Source organism: Ursus americanus, chromosome 9 (assembly GCF_024610735.1).
Source record: "Ursus americanus isolate L20-20 chromosome 9, mUrsAme1.1.p, whole genome shotgun sequence".
Classification (NCBI taxonomy): domain Eukaryota; kingdom Metazoa; phylum Chordata; class Mammalia; order Carnivora; family Ursidae; genus Ursus; species Ursus americanus.
In genome coordinates this window covers 28,954,193-28,972,538 of record NC_142135.1, presented here as the reverse complement: position 1 = coordinate 28,972,538, position 18,346 = coordinate 28,954,193, and the positions used below count along the sequence as shown (strand labels likewise).

General features: G+C 35.1%; 1 long non-coding RNA gene across 6 annotated transcripts in view; it reads right to left on the bottom strand.

The window, feature by feature from the left end:
* LOC123797797 (uncharacterized) overlaps positions 1-18,346 on the bottom strand; it is a 144,087-nt gene that overhangs the window by 6,478 nt on the left and 119,263 nt on the right. For 4 of the 6 annotated variants that reach the window (XR_006781075.2, XR_015725766.1, XR_006781077.2 and 1 more), the window contains 2 exons: positions 18,036-18,148; positions 8,563-8,849 (listed from right to left, as the gene is read on the bottom strand). This is a non-coding gene — a long non-coding RNA (uncharacterized LOC123797797). Of the gene's footprint in view, positions 1-1,920; positions 8,850-18,035; positions 18,149-18,346 lie in introns of those variants that run through there. The other 2 variants (XR_015725763.1, XR_015725765.1) reach the window with 2 other exon arrangements.

Here is an 18,346-nt window from a genome sequence, read left to right as displayed (position 1 = left end):
CATAGAAAATCGAATTAACTAAAAATTTTAAATAATGAGTTGTTTTTTTCTACTCTTTATATGTGGTAATTATCTTTATAATAAAAACCACCAAGAATTATAAAATCCTGTATTTCATTTTAAAATGAAACAGAATAATTATATTCCATTCCATTTGCTATTATTTTACTTTTAAAACTAAACTTATAATTTTGAGATAATTATAGATTCACATGCACTTGTGAGAAATAATTTAGAGAAATCCCTTGTACACTTTCCCAGTTCCACCCAGTGTTAACATCTTGCAAAACTTTCATATAATATGACAACCAGGATACTGACATTGAGAGGGTGTAGGTCTCTTCTTGGATTCTCTTCTTTTCCATTGATCTATCCATCTTTTCCTCCACCAGTACCCTACTGTCTTGATTACTGTTGTTATATAAATGGCCCTAATATCAGGAAGAGTGATGCCTCATACTTTATTCTTCTTTTTTAAGATTGTTTTAGGTATTCTAGGGCCTCATTTTAGTAGATTTCATTACAATACACTTCTTTTATAAATTGGAAATCTGGGTATACTACATAGAGCAACTCCTATTAACCAGTATATTAAGTTAGTTATGAATATGTCATTCATCAAAATTCTGAATAAGCAAGAATTTCCTTTTAGTCCTGGCTTTAAGGTAAAGATACCACAAAATAAATTAGAAAAGCAAAGTTGTGGAATCTTCTCTATAGGCATTTAAAAGCCATCCGTATGGGGCGCCTGTGTAGCTTAGTTGGTTGAGCATCGGACTCTTGGTTTCAGCTCGGGTCATGATCTCAGGGTTGTGAGATCAAGCCCTGTGCTCAGTGGGGAGTCTGCTTGAGAGTGTCTCCCACTCCCTCTTGCCCTCCCCCTGCTCACAGGTGCTCTCTCTCCTTTTTCTCTCTTTCTTTCTCTCAAAATAAATAAATCTTTAAAAACAAAACATCTACTATTCCAGGGTGCCTGGCTGGCTCAGTCAGTAGAGTATGCAACTCCTTCTTCTTTTTTTTTTTTTTCCTTTGGAGAGAGAATCTTACGCAGGCTCCATGCCCAGTGCATGTCAAACCAGTGCTTCAACTTCACAACCCTGAGATCATGACCTGAGCCAAAATCAGGAGTCAAGAGTCAAATGCTTAACTGAGTGGGACATCCAGGCACCCCTGATCATGCAACTCTTGATCTCAGGGTTGTAAGTTCAAGCCCCACATTGGATGTAGAGATTACTTTAAAAAATAAATAAAAAAATCTAAAAAAAATTTTTTTAAATAAAAAATAAATAAAAACCATCTGTTCCTATCTATATGGATATGTCATGAATATTTCAGTTGTAATAATTCTAATATATTCATTCTTGAAAATAATTTTAAATGCTAGAAGTTCTAATAATATGTTAAGTGAATGGGGTGTTCTGTAAAATGTTCTGTTTCATCGACCTTTAGTTATATTTACCTACCTATAACCTTTATAAAGCAATAAATAATGGCAAGCACAGGACATGAACAAATCCCAAAACCAGCTTGTTGAAATGCAACTTTGTCTCTAAAGATTCTACTGTGCCATTTACCTTTGGTGAAGAAAGGAGAAAAAGACAAACAAAAGCTTTAGCAAACTGACGCTCAGAAATTAAATGTACTTAAGTGTGGCAGATATGTTTTTAGTTATGAGAACGGATATTCTCACCAGCAGTGTGCTCTCATAATTGCCTGTTAAATGATGGATCAGGATACATGAGATAAATCTGCAAACTATTGAATACGGTCACCAGTTTTTGAATTTCAAAAATAAAATTTTTTATACAACTTTCCCTAATCCATGATACTCCTAATTTCTTTTTGAGGTAGAAGGAGTTTTTATTTTCATCCAGACAATTAATTAAGATATTTGTGCTGTCTTTAAACAATAAAGCAGGCTTTTTAAAAATGGTAATCTTTTATTACTAGAAGATGAAGCCTAACCCTATCAGAAATCACAGCAACGTGTAATCAAAAGAAACAATTACAAAATAAAAATATCACAATCATATGTAATGTTTTTCTATTTAGCGAATGAAGTCTTTAATCAAGAAGAGAAGAGCTTTTTTAAAAATGTATATGTTCAATAGATTTATTGATATAATTGATATAAAAAACTATACATATTTAAAATGTATTAAAACATGTCCAACTTTTGACACATGCCTACCCGTTTGAAACCATACCATGATTAAGGTAATAAACATATTTATTATGCGCAAAAGTTTTTGTGTGTCTTTTTCTAATCCCTTCTACCTCCCCTACCTTGGTCTAGGTAACCACTGGTCTGCTTTTTGTCATTATATATTAGTTTGCATTTTCTACAGTTTTATATAAATAGAATCATACAACATGTATTTGGTTTTTTCTTGGCTACTTTTAATTTAGAGAAATCCCTTTGTAACACTTTTACTCAGCATAATTATTCTGATATTTATCCATGCTGCATGTTGGATGTTGCATGGATATACCATAATCTGCTTATCCAATCACCCATTGAAGGACATTTGGTCGTTTCCAGTTTGGGGCTATTGTAGATAAAACTACTATGAATATTTGTATTCAAATCTTTTTATGATGTCTATTTTCATTTTTCTTGGGTAAATACCTAGTAGTGGAATGGCTAAATCATGCAGTAGGTGTGTATTTAATTTTTTAAGATGCTGTGCAGCTTTTTTCCGAAGGGCTGAAATGCTTTATTTCTACCTGCAGTGAATGAGAATTCTGATTCTTCCACATCCTCGCTGATTGGTCAGTTACTTTAATTGATTTGGTCAGTTACTTTAATTTCAACCAATTTGTTAGGTGTGTAGTGGTATCTCATTGCAGTTTTAATTTACATTTACCTAATGACAAATGACACTGAGCATCCTTTCACATGCTCATTTGTTATCCATATATATTTTTGGTGTGGTGTCTGTTCAAACCACTTGTTCCCTTTTAAAAAAATAAATGAGTTGTTTTCTTATTATTGAGTTTTGAAAGTCCATTATATATTCTGGATACAAGTTCTATATCAGATCTATGATTTGCAAGTGTCTTCTCCAATCCATGGATTGTCTTTTCATTCTTTTATAGGATCTTTGGAAGAATTGAACGTTCAAATTTTGATGAAGTCCAATTTATTGGGTTTTTTTCTCTCTTATGGATTGTGTCGTTGGTGGTGTATTTAAGAAATATTTGTTTAGACCCAGGGTCTCAAAGATTTTGTCTCATGTTGTTTTTCAGAAGTTCTATAGTTTTAGATTTTTACATTAAATCTGTGATCCATTTTGAGTTGATTTTGGTATGTGGTAAGAGGTATGGGTTGAAGTTCTCTCTCTCTCTCTCTCTCTTTTTTTTGTATATGGATATACAAATATTCCAGCACCACTTGTTGAAAAGATTACTTTTTCTCCAGTGAATTGCCTTTGTACTTTTGTCAAAAATCAGTTGTTTAGACACATGTGGGTCTATATCTGGGCTCTCTATTGTGTTCCATTGTTGATCTTTATGCCAATACATCTGTCTTAATTACTGCAGTTTTATAATAAGTCTTGAAATCAGATAGTATTTGCCCTCTAATTTTGTTTTCTTCAGTTGGATACCTAGACAACCCAGGTGTTATGACGGAGAATAGCTGTTTTGTGGGGACTTTTTGTTTTTTAAAAAGTCTCTCAGTTATTCTAGTCTGTTCTGAGAAGCTGGAGTAAAAAATCCAGTTCAAGATGGTTCTGTGAAGGATATGCTCATAGTAAAATGGTAATGCTTTATCACTTCACTTGTATCTTGGAGTTTATTGAACTTCAATCTAGTTCTTGACAAATGCTAACTATCGTAGTACAGATAAGTGAAAAGTAAGTGCTGAGTATAACTTCCAAAAGAAATCTTTGTCTTTTCAGTCCTTGATCCATTCAGAAGGAAACTGGAGTGAGTTTTCATGCAAAATTCTATTAAAAAATTCGCCAGGACTGGGGTGCTTGGGTGGCTCAGTCAGTTGAGCGTCCAATTCTTGGTTTCGGTTTAGGTCATGATCTCAGGGCGGATCTAGTCCTGCATTGGGCTCCACGCTTAGTAGGGAGTCTACTTGAGATTCTCTCTCTCCTTCTCCCCTCCACAGCTCCCCCTGCTCACACACTCTCACACTCTCTCTCTCAAATAAATAAATCTTTTTAAAAAATTTAAGGAAATTAAATTTGGCAGGACTAAGAACTATTGTCTAACATGGAATGGTATGTTTATTGATGGGAAATATACCTAACCTTTATTATCCCATTTCCTGCAATAATCCTTAGTTATGCCATGCTTTCAGTCTGACCATTTGCTTGAGACAAAGTAGTTGTTTCTCTGATTTCTTGAGTGTTTACCCACAACTCTGGTGGGGTTTTTGTGTGTGTGTGTGTTTTGTCTTTTTTTTCTTCTTTCTTTTTTCCCCCCAAAACTGAGATTGTCAATATGCCATACTTCAATTGGGTTGGGAAAGTTATGGATAGGAAATTTGCTTGGGGCTAGATAGCATTACAACTGAGGGCTTGGCTTTGGATTCAGACAAACTGGGTTTAAATACTGATTCTGCTTTGTAATAATCACTTGGCCTTGATTATGTTATCAAATATCTCTAAACCCCAGGTTATCATCTGGAAATTGAGAATTGTATAGTGTTTGTTTCTTCAGATTATTACAAATATTAAGTTAGATAATGTTTTTAAAACACTTAGGCCATATACACCTTATGCCTGTGTTGCTATGCACTAGGTCAGTGGTTTCCAAACCTGTTTGTATATTAGGATCACCTAGAGACCTTTACAAAATTTCAAAACTCAGGTCACACCTCTGACCCATTAAATCACAGTCTTTTGGGATGGAACACAGGAACCAGTAGGTCTTTTTGTAGCTCCCCAGGAGAATCCAATGTGCACACAACTTGGGAACCACTGCACTAGGTGATTTACATAAACTATCATATTTAATTTTATAACAACTCTCTGTGCTTTCATTCCTTTTTCATAGATAAGAAAACTGAGGTTCACAATGGCTGTGTTGATGAATATTATCTAGCAAATCGAGCTTGAGGGATTCAGAACCAAATCTGTCTGACTTCAAAATCCCTACTTTTAACTCTTTCACTATATTTCTGCAAGCAAGTTTCTTAGAGAATCCTAAATTTAACTAAGGAAAAAAATGCACACACATAGCATTAGTTGATTGCAAATATCTGGCCCAAACTTAGGAATAAAACAATAGGGGAATTGGGAACATTTCATTTCCATTTGTGAAGGAGTCTACCATAAACCATTAATATAATCTTACAAAATCAATGAGGATTCCTGATCAAGGTTTCACCATCATGTATCATGGAATTAAATTGCTATATTATACACCAGAGCTTCATATGTGCTTTACTTTTTTCCAGTCTTTGCGGTAGTCAAACAAAGTCCAAGCCACTAGTTAGAGCTTCTACCCAATGTTTTCTTGAGAATAATTCCCAAATGTACTGAATTTACAATGGCCAAGATAACCTGATGACTAGTTTCTGGAACAACAATCTGCTAGCTATAAAATGCAGTCTTACAGGCATGTAATTTTTTTCTCTACACACCTAATTTAGGATATAGATGAACCAACATCACAGTTCTAGTGGGAACACTAGTATCCAAGTGGCAGATGGCTCTGGCCGTCACCATTAGCTATTTTTCTTCCAGGCTTATAAAGAAGTTACAAGAACTGAGCAAAAATGACACTTCTGCATACATGATGACATAATTATGGGTGTAGACTTCATCTTAGAGAAGAATCCCAAAAGAGTTTATGTCAGTACAAACCATAAAGACACTACCATAGGGGTATTTTTAGGATTTCTTTACTCCCACAGTAATTGCAAAGAACTCAGTGACATTTGACCATAATTTTATTGTGAGAACTTTCTGCTCAACTGTAGGGAAGTATTCTTCAGTCCTACATGGCACTTTGAGGCTAAGGATGCTCCAGAATTCATCAACTGAAACAACAGTGGTTTGTATTCGGTGTAATCCTTGGGATCCAAACTAAGAAGTTAATAGTACTTTGACATTCTAAAGTGTTTTCCCACCAGAAAGCTCCAACACTGCCAGATGTTATTTTCTGGTAGGCAATAAAGTACTTCAATTGATTTGAAGTAATTCACTTGATATTTTTAAATCTGAGATTTTCTGGTTCTTCAAAGGGAAACCATCTTTATTTTCATGTTATAATTATACAAATATTGTCAGCCATACAGGCAGGTGTAATGAAGAAAGAAATCATCTGAAACTTCATTATGCAGTGATAACCTCTAGGTATGTAGGTTTCTCTCCCTCCCTCTTTTTTGATTATCTATTCACCTCTCTGCTTGTTTAAAAACAATGCAATAAATGCACATGTATGGAAAAAATTAAATATTAGAGAATGGACATAAAATGAAAAGCAGAATCCCCTCCTCCATCCTTAAATCAGTTTTCCCCAGGTTAAATGTTTACGTTTTACTGCTAGTTTTTGACTTATCAACTTTGGATATTATCTATTATTTCTCAACTATAAATGGTGAGTATTTAGTTTACTCATGTTACTTGCTACTTGTTTTGATAATCCTATTATTATCCTAGGATTTAATAATCCTATTGTTACTTTGATTTGTACTGGTTACTGACTGACTTTAAATATTACACTGAAATTGCTATTGCCTGTTCCGTCCAACTACGAAGTCGTTCTCTTTACTTTTCATGTTAGTAAGATGCTACTCATATCATTATCCAAACTTCCATTTCTGCTGCCCATTTCTTAAACTTCAACTTCTGTACTTTTGCAGTGTCAAGATTAATGATATTTCCATTTCTCTAGAACAAAATATGAATAAAATCAAAAGACCTGTGTTAAAATCATATTTCCATTGCATGTAAGTTGTGCAGTATAGCTTCACTAAGGCTTGATAGTGAATATGTGATTTACCTTTTCCATTTTCTTAAGGGTATCTTTTGATGAACAGACATATCTAATCTTGATAAAGTCCAATGTATCTTTTTTTTCTTTCATGGTTACTACTTTTTACATACCAAGAAATCCTTGCCTACTACATTATTGTGAAGATATTCTTTATGCTTCCTTCTTTTTCTTTTTTTTATTTTAAACATTTTATTTATTTATTTGACAGAGACAGCCAGCAAGAGAGGGAACACAAGCAGAGGGAGTGGGAGAGGAAGAAGCAGGCTCCCAGGAGAGAAGCCTGATGTGGGGTTCGATCCCAGAACGCCAGGATCACACCCTGAGCCGAAGGCAGACGCTTAACAACTGAGCCACCCAGGTGCCCCTCTTTATGCTTCCTTCTAAGGATTTTATAGTTTGGTTTTTATTTTTAGGTTTACAATCCACCTCAGGTTATTTTTTTTATGTTGTGATGTATTGGTCAGGATATACAGATATCCAGTTCTAGCATCATTTGTTCAAAATATTTTTTTTTCCACCACTGAATTTCTGGCCTTTCTGTCAATTGGCTGAATATATATGGTGGGGAGGTCTATTTCTAGATTCTCTATTCTGTTCAGTCCATCTATTTGTCTTTTCTTATGCCAATAACACATTGTCTTAATTGCTATAGCTTTATAGTAAGTCTTAGAATCAGATGGTCTAGGTTCTCCAAACTGTCTTTTCTTTTTCAGGATTATTTTAACTCTTTTGGTCCTTTGCATTTTCCATATAACAGTTAATGTTAGACTACCAATTTACATTTAAAAAACAGCATTCTGAGTTGGAATTATACTGATTCTGTAGATTATTTTTAGGTAGAATGACATCTTTACAATATCATCCTGCAATGATGTACATGGTGTATTTCTTTACTTTTTAGGCTTTTCTTCCTGCAGACTTGTAGTTTTCAAAGTAGAGGTCTTTGGTACCTTTTCAAAAATTTATTCTAAGGTATTTAATGTTTTCTGACACTACTATAAAGGATATTTATTTTTGAATGTTATTTCCAATTGTTCGTTGAAATAGTAGCGAAATACTGACTTTTTATATCCTAGAAACTTGCTGAATTCACTTATTGGAATTATTAGATTTTTGGAGAATCATGTAGAATCATGTTGTCTGTGAATAAGGGCAGTTTCTTTTCTGCTTTTCTAATCTTTATTCCCCATGACCCATTTCTTTATATGTTATATCCATCTTTTCTTGTAGACATTTAAACTTATTTATCGCAGTTATTTTAAAGTCTTTCTCTGCCAACTCTAACACCTAGGTCCTTTGTTGGTCTCCTTCTATTGACTATAAGTCACATTTTCCCATTCTAGTAATTTTTTATTGTTATGCTGTGGATAATACATTGCAGAGTCTCTGGATCTTCCTCTGAAAAGTATTGAGTTTTGTTCTAGCAGGCAGTTAAATTACAGACGGATCACCTTTAACTTGGGGAAGCTCAGTTTTCACTTTTTAAGGACAGGTTTATGTTTTAGATTTGGTGATGTAGTCTTTATTCCTAACTTCATGGAGAGCCCAAGGTGTTTACCAACGTCACTTAACTTGCTTGGATTTCAGCTCCAAAGTGTGTCTTACCTGTGGTGGGCAGCAGCTAAAATCTCTGCTTAGCTCTTAGAACCTTCCCCAGTTGTTACCTTCTGCTAGGTTCCTTGGACTGTCACTGGCATATTTACAGGCAATCAGCCAACAACTTGAGGGGAGTTTACATGCAGATTTCCAGACTTCTCACTCAGTAGCTCCTTCTGTTAGGGAATTTCACCTTAGATTTTAGCTGCTCAGACAGATCCAAACTCAGTTCTCTAAATTCTTAGGCCAGTAGGATTGGCTTTCTTCCAGAGTTCCATCTTCCCGTGCTGCATAGACTGAAGAGTGAGAAAGGTTATTTTTATAGATATGCTATTTAGGGTTAAATAGATGTATAGGAAATCTGATTGGGACATATTGCCAATCTACAACTTTACCAAAATTTCCCCATTTTCCTTAATAAATCTCTTCTGTCCCAACTCTGATTGAATAATTTGTAAAAGTCCATTTCCTCCTGCTATTGTCATCAAATAATAAATTATGTTTTTAAAAAATTTTCATTTAAATTCATAATGACCAAAAATTAGATTTTTTTCTTCTTTTACAACTGATGATACAGAAGTAGAATGGACTGAGGATCAGGAGACCAAGGGTTTTTTGGTTTTTTTTTAACTGCTTTTCCACGAATCAGCTGTGTCATATTAGCATTAGGGAACCACTAAACCATTCTGTTCTTCAATTTCCTGTTTGGACAAAAATGGAGAATGGATTAAGTAAATGTCCAAGGACAATTCTAATTAGATCCTATATACATACCTTTATACATACACATATATAGGCAAATTCTGTAAGATTCTGAGTTTTAAAAAACCTCTAATTTAAAATAATTTTGTTTATAAAGATTTTTTATATTTTATTAATTGTTATATCATGTCACCAAATATAAGTGACAGCTATGACAAGAAAATTGCCAGAATATAAGAACATTTATGGTAATTTTTCTCCTGAATATTTTTTAGCTAAAGCTGGCAAAACAATCTTCCATTTTATTTTTTTTCTACTTTTTAAAAAAATATTTATTTATTATTTGAGAGAGAGAGAGACATCATGTGTGGGAATTCAGGGGGAGAGGCAGAAGGAGAGGGAGAGAGAATCTCAGGCAGACTCCAGGCTGAGCCAACATGGGGCTGGATCTTATGACATTGAGATCATGACCTTGAGATCACAACCTGAGCCAAAACCAAGAGTCGGCACTTAATGGACTGCACCACCCAGGCGTCCCAACATTCTTCCCTTTTAAATGATAAAGGTATTAGATAACTTCTTAAAATGATTATATACATGATATTTTTAATTTACAATTAAAAACTAAAAAATATTCATTTTAATGGAAACTACTTAATCATTAAAATTTTGAAAAATGTGCCATAAGAGCCAAGTGTTGTCATCAATAGGAAGCTCTGTTATTAAATATCTATAAACCTCTTTTTGCAACTTGCTGGATTTTAATGGAAAATCATTCAAACATCAGGAATTTGTAAATCTAAAGAGTTTTGCTTCTAACTACTATCTTTTCTACGTGTGGTCCAACAAAATAACAGGACTCACATGTTTTCTTTGAGATTTAACTAAATTCAGTTCAATTCAATCTAAATATTATAGAAATATGTGGGATTGTAAACTTAAAAATTAATATTGAACAGTGTCTCTAGGAACTCTGCAGATTATTAAGTATTAATATTAAATATTACCTCCCTTTGTATGTAGAATTAATCTATTTCATTAGAAATTATTGATAGTAATAACATACTTTAAGTTACACAGTCCATGTTCCCAGGGCCCCAAACACAGATGCAGACAACTTCCATGAGCCTTTATTTCTATCATTCTCTACACTTTTCACATTATTTGTTCAAACGGTCACCTCTTTGTAAAAGCCAACTGCCTTCCTCTTAACTCTTCATCAAAATTATTACTATAAGGAATCTTAAGCTAGCTTGCAGCTGTTCTTTTTCCGTTTTCCATTTCTGTGTATTTTAAATTTTTATCCAAAATATGCATGCACATATTTAATGTAAATTGTTCCAAAAAACACTTTCCCTCTCCCTTTCTGCTCCCATTTCCTAATTTCCAGAAATAAAATTAATTTTTTTGTTATTTTTAACTTATCTGCATATTTCTAAGCAACATGGTTTTATTACATCTCGATCAATTTTAGATATTATCTTATGTCATCTCCCTCCAGATAAAGATTTAGCATTCATTTTTGTTTGAAACCATTCATCCTGCTGGCTGTCTCTATCCCCCACTCCACCTATATATTTTTCCCCTGTACTCTTCTCCTCCCAATATAGTTATATCATGTTTAGTTAAATCAATATTCAATGTTTGAATTCTTTTTTTAAAATTTAATTTAATTTACATCCAATTAATTAACATATAGTGTATTGTTAGTTTTAGAGGTAGAGTTCAGTGATTCATCAGTTGTATATAACACCTAGTGCTCTTTACATCACATGCCCTCCTTTTTTATTTATTTATTTATTTATTTTAAAAGATTTTATTTATTTATTTGACAGAGATAGAGACAGCCAGCGAGAGAGGGAACACAAGCAGGGGGAGTGGGAGAGGAAGAAGCAGGCTCATAGCGGAAGAGCCTGATGTGGGGCTCGATCCCATAACGCCGGGATCACGCCCTGAGCCGAAGGCAGACGCTTAACTGCTGTGCCACCCAGGCGCCCCATCATCACATGCACTCCTTAATGCCCATCACCCAGTTACCCCATCCCCCTACCCATCTCCCCTCAGAAACCCTCAGTTTGTTTCCTATGCTTAAAAGTCTCTTTTGGTTTGTCTCCCTCTCTGATTTCATCTTGTTTTATTTTTCTCTCCCTTCCTCTATGCTCCACTGTTTTGTTCATTAAATTCTACATATGAGTGAAATGATATGATAATTGTCTTTCTCTGACTGATTTATTTCGCTTAGCATAATACCCTCTAGTTTCATCTACATTGTTGCAAATGGCAGGATTTCATTTTTGATGGCTCAGTAATATTCCACTGTGTTTGAATTCTTACAGATAGTTAAACGTATCTCCTGCTGAGCCACATACTATAATTTTAGGGATTAATTTTACTTTCCTTTTATTAGTTCATTGTCTTGTTTTTTTTTCCCCTTTGATTAGTGATTTTACATATATAATCTTTTGGTTAGTAGTTTTATATATATAACTAAACATATAATTTAATTTCAACCACTATTAGTTGTTTATATCCTTCCAAATACATCCAGACGTATTAGGTATCCTACTAATTTCACTTTCCTGGAAGAAATCTTCCCTGGAGTTGTTTGACTTTCCCCAATTTCCTGCATCTTTTGTATATCTTATATCTTTTCTTTCCTGGTTTATGCTCTTGTTTAGTGTAACACATCCTCTAACAGTTTACTGAAAGAGTCACAGCCGCTCGATTTCCATGACTTTAGATGTTTGAAATGTCTTTATTTTCCCTTACGGTTGATTAGTAGTCAGAGTATAGAATTCTAGGTTAAAAATCTCAGTATTTTCAAAGTCATTGTTTCAATGTCTTATATATTCCAGGGCTGCTGTTGAGAAGTCCAAAGCCATTCTAATACCTGACTCTTCTTTGTACCTTCTCTTTGGAAGTGGGTGAATTTTCTCTTTGTTCCCAGTATTCATAAAATGTATGATAATTGACATTAGTATGGATCATTTTTTTCCCAGTATGCCAAGGCAGATACATTCATCAGACCCCTGCATCTGCAAACGCATGTCCTTCAGTTCTGGGGACATTTTTGTGTATTACTCTTTGTTTATTTCATCTACTCCATTGTGCACTTTCTCTGTCTGGAAATCTTTGTATTTGGGTATTGGATTTCCTGGATTAGTTCTCTACTTGCTTATTTTTCCTATTTTTTGTTTGTCTTCTTACTCTATTCTCTGAAAGTTTTCTGCAGTGTTATTCTCCAGCCTTTCTATTGAGTTTTTGATTTCTACATTTTTTTAAATTCCAAAAGCTCTTTAAAAAATTATGAATAATTCCTCCTCCATTTTCAATAGCATACTGATCTTGCCTCATGGTTATAATATTTATATCTTATATATCTTAAGATGATTTCTTTAAGTAAACTTTTCTTCTCCCTTAATAGTCTCCATTCCCTTGTTTATTTGTCTGGTAATCCTTAGTTGCTCTTTTTTTTCAAAGAGAAGGCCACTGAAAACCTGACTGCAAGTTTGAGTGTATAGACGGTACTTGTCAATTGTGGGCTTCACTTTTGGTGGTCTGTCCTTTCATTGACTTTCTTCTTTCTTTCTTTCTTTCTTTCTTTCTTTCTTTCTTTCTTTCTTTCTTTCTTTCTTTCATTGAATTTCTGATGTTCAGTATCTTTCATCTTTCTTTCTGGGCTGGTAACATTGCCCAAAGAAAACTTCCAGTCTCTTGCCTGCAGGTTTGAAATCTGGCCGTTAAGAGTCTTGGGAGTTGAATGAGGGAAGGAGGCAGGACAGCTCAGCATTCAGAGTGTAAATATTGATTTAATCTCTACATTTTCAGTGGGATATTAAGGATACCAATGACTCTGATATCTCCTACTCCAGAGACCCTCCATTTTACCATTTTCAGAGAAATATTTTCAGTCCTTTCCTGGAAATGAAGACTGCAGTTGCCCTGCAGTTTACAGAGAAAAGGGCATGTGGGATCTGTTTCCTAAACAGACTTTAAAGTAATTTTCTGTATTTAGACTCATTTTCACTGCCCTTTTCACTTGCTATGGCCAGAAACTTATAATATTTAACTATGGCCCTAGCTGTGGCATTTTGACTATCAAAATAGAGTATTTGGATAAAAATATTTGTAGCATCACTTTACTGAGTGTTTGCTTTGAACCAAGTATATTATAGACATTATCTATAATTTTCAAAACGAATCTGAAACTACAAGTTATTATCATCCTCATTGCATGGAGTTGAATAATTTAAGTAGAATTACATAATCAGCAAGAAATTGTGTTTGGGATTCAAAAACCAAGTCTGGATTGTTGGCCTCAAAGTTGATGCTTTTTGCTGCATGCTGTACTGCTTTGTTAGTCTTAGAAGAGGAGTCAACTTATTAAGTCAGAAACACCAAGACCTACTGGCACAACTGAAATGTCTTACATAATGCCTTTGCTCTCTACCTCACTTCATATTCATTGGGTGTTTTAGAACTTCTAATTCTCACAGTGGCCTTTTATTTTGGGTGTATCTGGAATAGGCATTGGGAATGGAGAGTGAGAGCTCAGCATTATGGAAATGATGAATTCGAAATGATCAATGATGTAGCAACTAGCAGGAGATGGAAGTGAACTGTTGGAGGTAGAAAGCTTGTGATTATATTTCTATTCTTCATATTTGGGTAATAGTAAAAAAAAATCAAATGATGAAATCAAATGTAGCCTTTTACTGGTATTATGAGTCTTTTGGTGGAGCTTTTTTTTCTTTTTAGATTTTTATTTATATATTTTTATTTATATATTTGAGAGAGAGAGAGAGGGAGAAAGCAAGAGAGAGAGAGAGCAAGAGAGCACAAGAGGGAGAGGGAGAAGCAAGCACCTTACTGAACAGGGAGCCTTGACATGGGGCTGGATCCCAAGACCCTGGGATCATGTACTGAGCTAAAGGCAGATGCTTACCTGACTGAGCCACTCAGTCATTCCTAGTTGAGTTTGTTTCTTAAGGCTGAGTAATTATGTGAACCTTTCCTGGAAACAGGAATTAAGATTAGAAGATCTGAGAGGTCATTCTGAGCTTCACTACTCAAAAATGTTTATTAGTGAGGCCTGTTTCCCCACTCACAAACCTAGTCTTCCTCTTCTGCTATAATCAAATATTTATTCCTATTATTTGTGCCCTGCACTTCTACTCTGCCTCATGAACCAAAGCACACCTATAAATTCTGAACTAATATTTACCAACCACCTGCTATCTGCCAGCCAGTTAGATATCAGTGGCACAAAAATAAACAACAAGACAGAACAAGGCCTGCCCCATAGAACTTAGATTCTAATGGAGAGTTCTCATCTATAATAAGCAATTGAAATAAACTGATAAGTAAGCAATAAGGGAACAGATCTTACCACCCTTTCCAAATTTTTCCGTAAGTATTAAAGAATATGTTTTATTAAAGAATAAATAATATTTATATTTATATTTATACTCCCTTTCAAAATTAACCTAAAGTACCTCTTCAATCTCCCAGATTTTAATGTCCTTCAAGGAGGCTAGGGTTGCTCCTTTTCTAAGAGCATACATTTAGTTCTCTCCTTCTCTAACTACAGCCTCCTCCTTGCCATCTGCCTCCTCCCCCCAACTCTGCTGATCCTTAGGAGTTCTTCTCTTCCATTGTCACCCATTTAGCCCTCTTTTGACATCACTTGCCTTTTGTACTCATCTCAGAAAAAAAGCTATTCCTCTTCTTCCAGATTAATGCTGCTACTTTTGCTCTAGGACTATTCCTTACTCCTCAGATAGAGCATTCTGACTGCTTCAGCATCATTTCTAGACATGCTCCATTGATGTATTCTCATCCGTCTTTGCACGTGCACAGATTTTTTTCCACTGTTGATAATTTTTCAATTGACACAGACAGTCCATGGAGCTAGTCTTCTTTCCCTCAGATGTTCACTTTCAGATAGCCAGTTAATAGTTATTACCCATGGTTTTGATTTCCCTCACAATGTACTTCTTCTTTAGCTTCTGTCAGACATTTTTCTTCAAAACCTTCCACCAAAACTCTTTCAAGGGTGACTATTGCCTCTGACTAATCCAGTGACCTTCTCCAGACCTTTCTTTTTGGCTTTCGCCTTCTTAACATTTCTGCAGCACATGGCCATGTTGTCCTTCTGAAACCCACTTAATGGTTGGCTTCTGTGATCTTCTGTGACACTGAACTTCCATGATCATCTTCCATTGTCAGACAATTCCTTCTCCAGACTCTTCCTTATTCTAGTTCAGTTCTTAACCCTTTGACCCTCACTCTCAAGTTTCTTTTCCATTTTTGATTGATTCTGTGCACTGGCTTTAGCTATTAAGTCTGTTCTTGAGGAGTCTCATCCTACATTTTCCAAGTGGATCATGATATAAAGTATCAAGAGTTGACCATGGTTTGGAATGTTTTACTTAGGCAAAATGATACAGGCTTTTGTAGAGACAGTTCATTTTGAGTGTTTGATATTCTAATGTGCATTCTGAGTATCTAAGAAGTAGTAAACATTTTCCAAATTTATTTAGTCTCAGGATTTTTAATGGGGCATCTCATGTCAATAGTGTTTGAGAAACACATTTTTGAAAATACTGCTTATTATTTGAGTTCTAATGTCTCATCTTAATTCAATTTCATGCCAGAAACTAAATATGGGATATATCTACTTGGATATAACATTAACTTAGTATGTCTAGAACTTACTATCTCAATAGGTCTAGAATTCTACTCAGTAGGTCACCATTATCTTTCAACCTATTATCTCTTCTCAGTTTTCTTCTCTGCATCAGTGTTGCCACAATTTTCTTAGTCATCCCAACTCAAAATATCAGCACCATCTCTGGATTTTCCTTCATCATTCCCTTTACCATTTAGTCATCTCTTAATTATTCATTAGATAGTTTTTGAACTTGTATGCACTGTCATTTCATTAGTCCAACTTCTCATAACCTCATATCTGGAAATCATCCTAACTGGCCCTGATGTGTCAAGTTTTTCCTCATACTAATCCATACAAAACAATTACTTTTGTCAAAATACTGATTTGATCATGTCACTGTCCTAAGAATCTTCAGCCAACTTTTGGTTACCTCTTAAAGTCTGAACTATTACCCAAGACATTTTAAAGTTAATGTCTCTATCAACCTTCCCCATCCAGTTCCTTGCTACTCCTCTAATGTTACTATTTACTCCAGCTAAATAGATCTCAATGTTCTAAGACTGTAGAGGTATTTCCAGCTCTGAACCACTTATTAACAATATGCCTTGCATTACTTTAGGCATTATTTTTAAAAATCGTAGATTATAAAATCATTTTTTTGGTGTTTAGGTGAAATTCTTCTTTATTTTCATGTATTTGCTTGAAGAGTTCATCTATATTATAGTTCTTTATTTTCTCTTCATAAGAAAGTAATGATCTCTATAAGATATTCTTATACTTTGATGTCAGTTATTCACTGCTATGTAACACATTATCTCAAATTTGATTGCCTAAAACAAAAATAGTTTATTTGCTCATGGTTCTGTGGGTCAGGAATTCAGGCAGGGACTGGCTAGAGTTTCTTCTTTGTTAGGGATCATGGTGTCAGTGGAGGTGCAGGGATGGCTAGAGGTCTAAAACAGTCTCACATTTCTCAGTTACTTCTGGTTCCTAATTGAGGGCTCAGCTGGGGGTGTTGTCAGAGACCTTGGTGTTTTTCCACACAGATGTCTCCAAGTGGCTGTTTGGCTTCCTCACAGCATAGAGGCTGAGTTCCCAGAAGGTGAATAATAAAATGAAAAGATAGAGGTTGTATAACTTTTAAGGCCTAGCCTCAGAAGTCAAAGCATTATATCTCCCATTAGGCTTGATAAGTACTAAGTCTAGCCCAAATTCAATGGTGGAGGACATAGACTCCACCTTTTAATAGAAGAGTAAATAGCAAGGCCACAATGCAAAAGAGCATGTGGTACAGATGATATTGTTGTAGCTCTCTTTGGGAAAACAACCCATTTACACTAATGTTCTTTCTAGTTTTTTTTTTTTAATGATTTTATTTATTTATTCGACAGAGATAGAGACAGCCAGCGAGAGAGGGAACACAAGCAGGGGGAGTGGGAGAGGAAGAAGCAGGCTCATAGCTGAGGAGCCTGATGTGGGGCTCGATCCCAGAACGCCGGGATCGCGCCCTGAGCCGAAGGCAGACGCTTAACCGCTGTGCCACCCAACCGCTGTGCCACCCAGGCGCCCCTCTAGTTTTCTAAAAAACATTTTATTTTGAAAATTTTCAAACATATATGATAATGGAGAAAACAGTATAATGTACTCCATGTATGTATTTTCTTAGACTCTGTATTTGTCTATTGATATCCATTCATCATGGGACCAATTATATTAACTATATTTTCTTTTCTGTATTCTTGATGTTCTGGCATTTTGGGGCCTTACAGAGCTGGGAGAGATTGCCCTTCCCAGAACTAGCTAATTCCTAAATGTAGTAACCAATTTATTTGCAAGCATGTGTCTCCTACACAAACCAACCACTTCCCTATCTGACTTTCACACACCAAGCCAAAATTTCCCCTGCCCTAAATTATCTCAGAGACAGGTATCGAGCAAGTAGAGACCACCCCCATAATCCAAAGCCTGCCAGAATTATTCAAATTGACCAACCCTAAACTGTTTACCCTGTCCTGCCTTGCCTTTCCCGTGGAAATCCCAATAAAGACTCTGGCACAGACTTTCCCCTTGCTCCTGTCTTCCGTCTCCTGACCACCCTGATGCTTACCCTGTATGGCATGGACTGCCCTCTCCTCTTGAAAAATATAAGTAATAAAAATCTTCTTTCAATGGCATTAACCTCTCTGTGTTGGTAACCAGTCACCTGCATAAATTAAAAACCTGTGGGTACAAACATCACACTCAGGTTTAATAATTCAGCAATTATCAATTCAGTGACTCCCCACCTCTAAAACATTTAGTAGCAAATTGCAGATATAATTCCAACTGTGAATATATTTATACATGAATATATGTGTGTATATCTACTTTTCTTCAACTATAATCATAATATCGTTATCTTAGCAAGTTGTTCTTTTA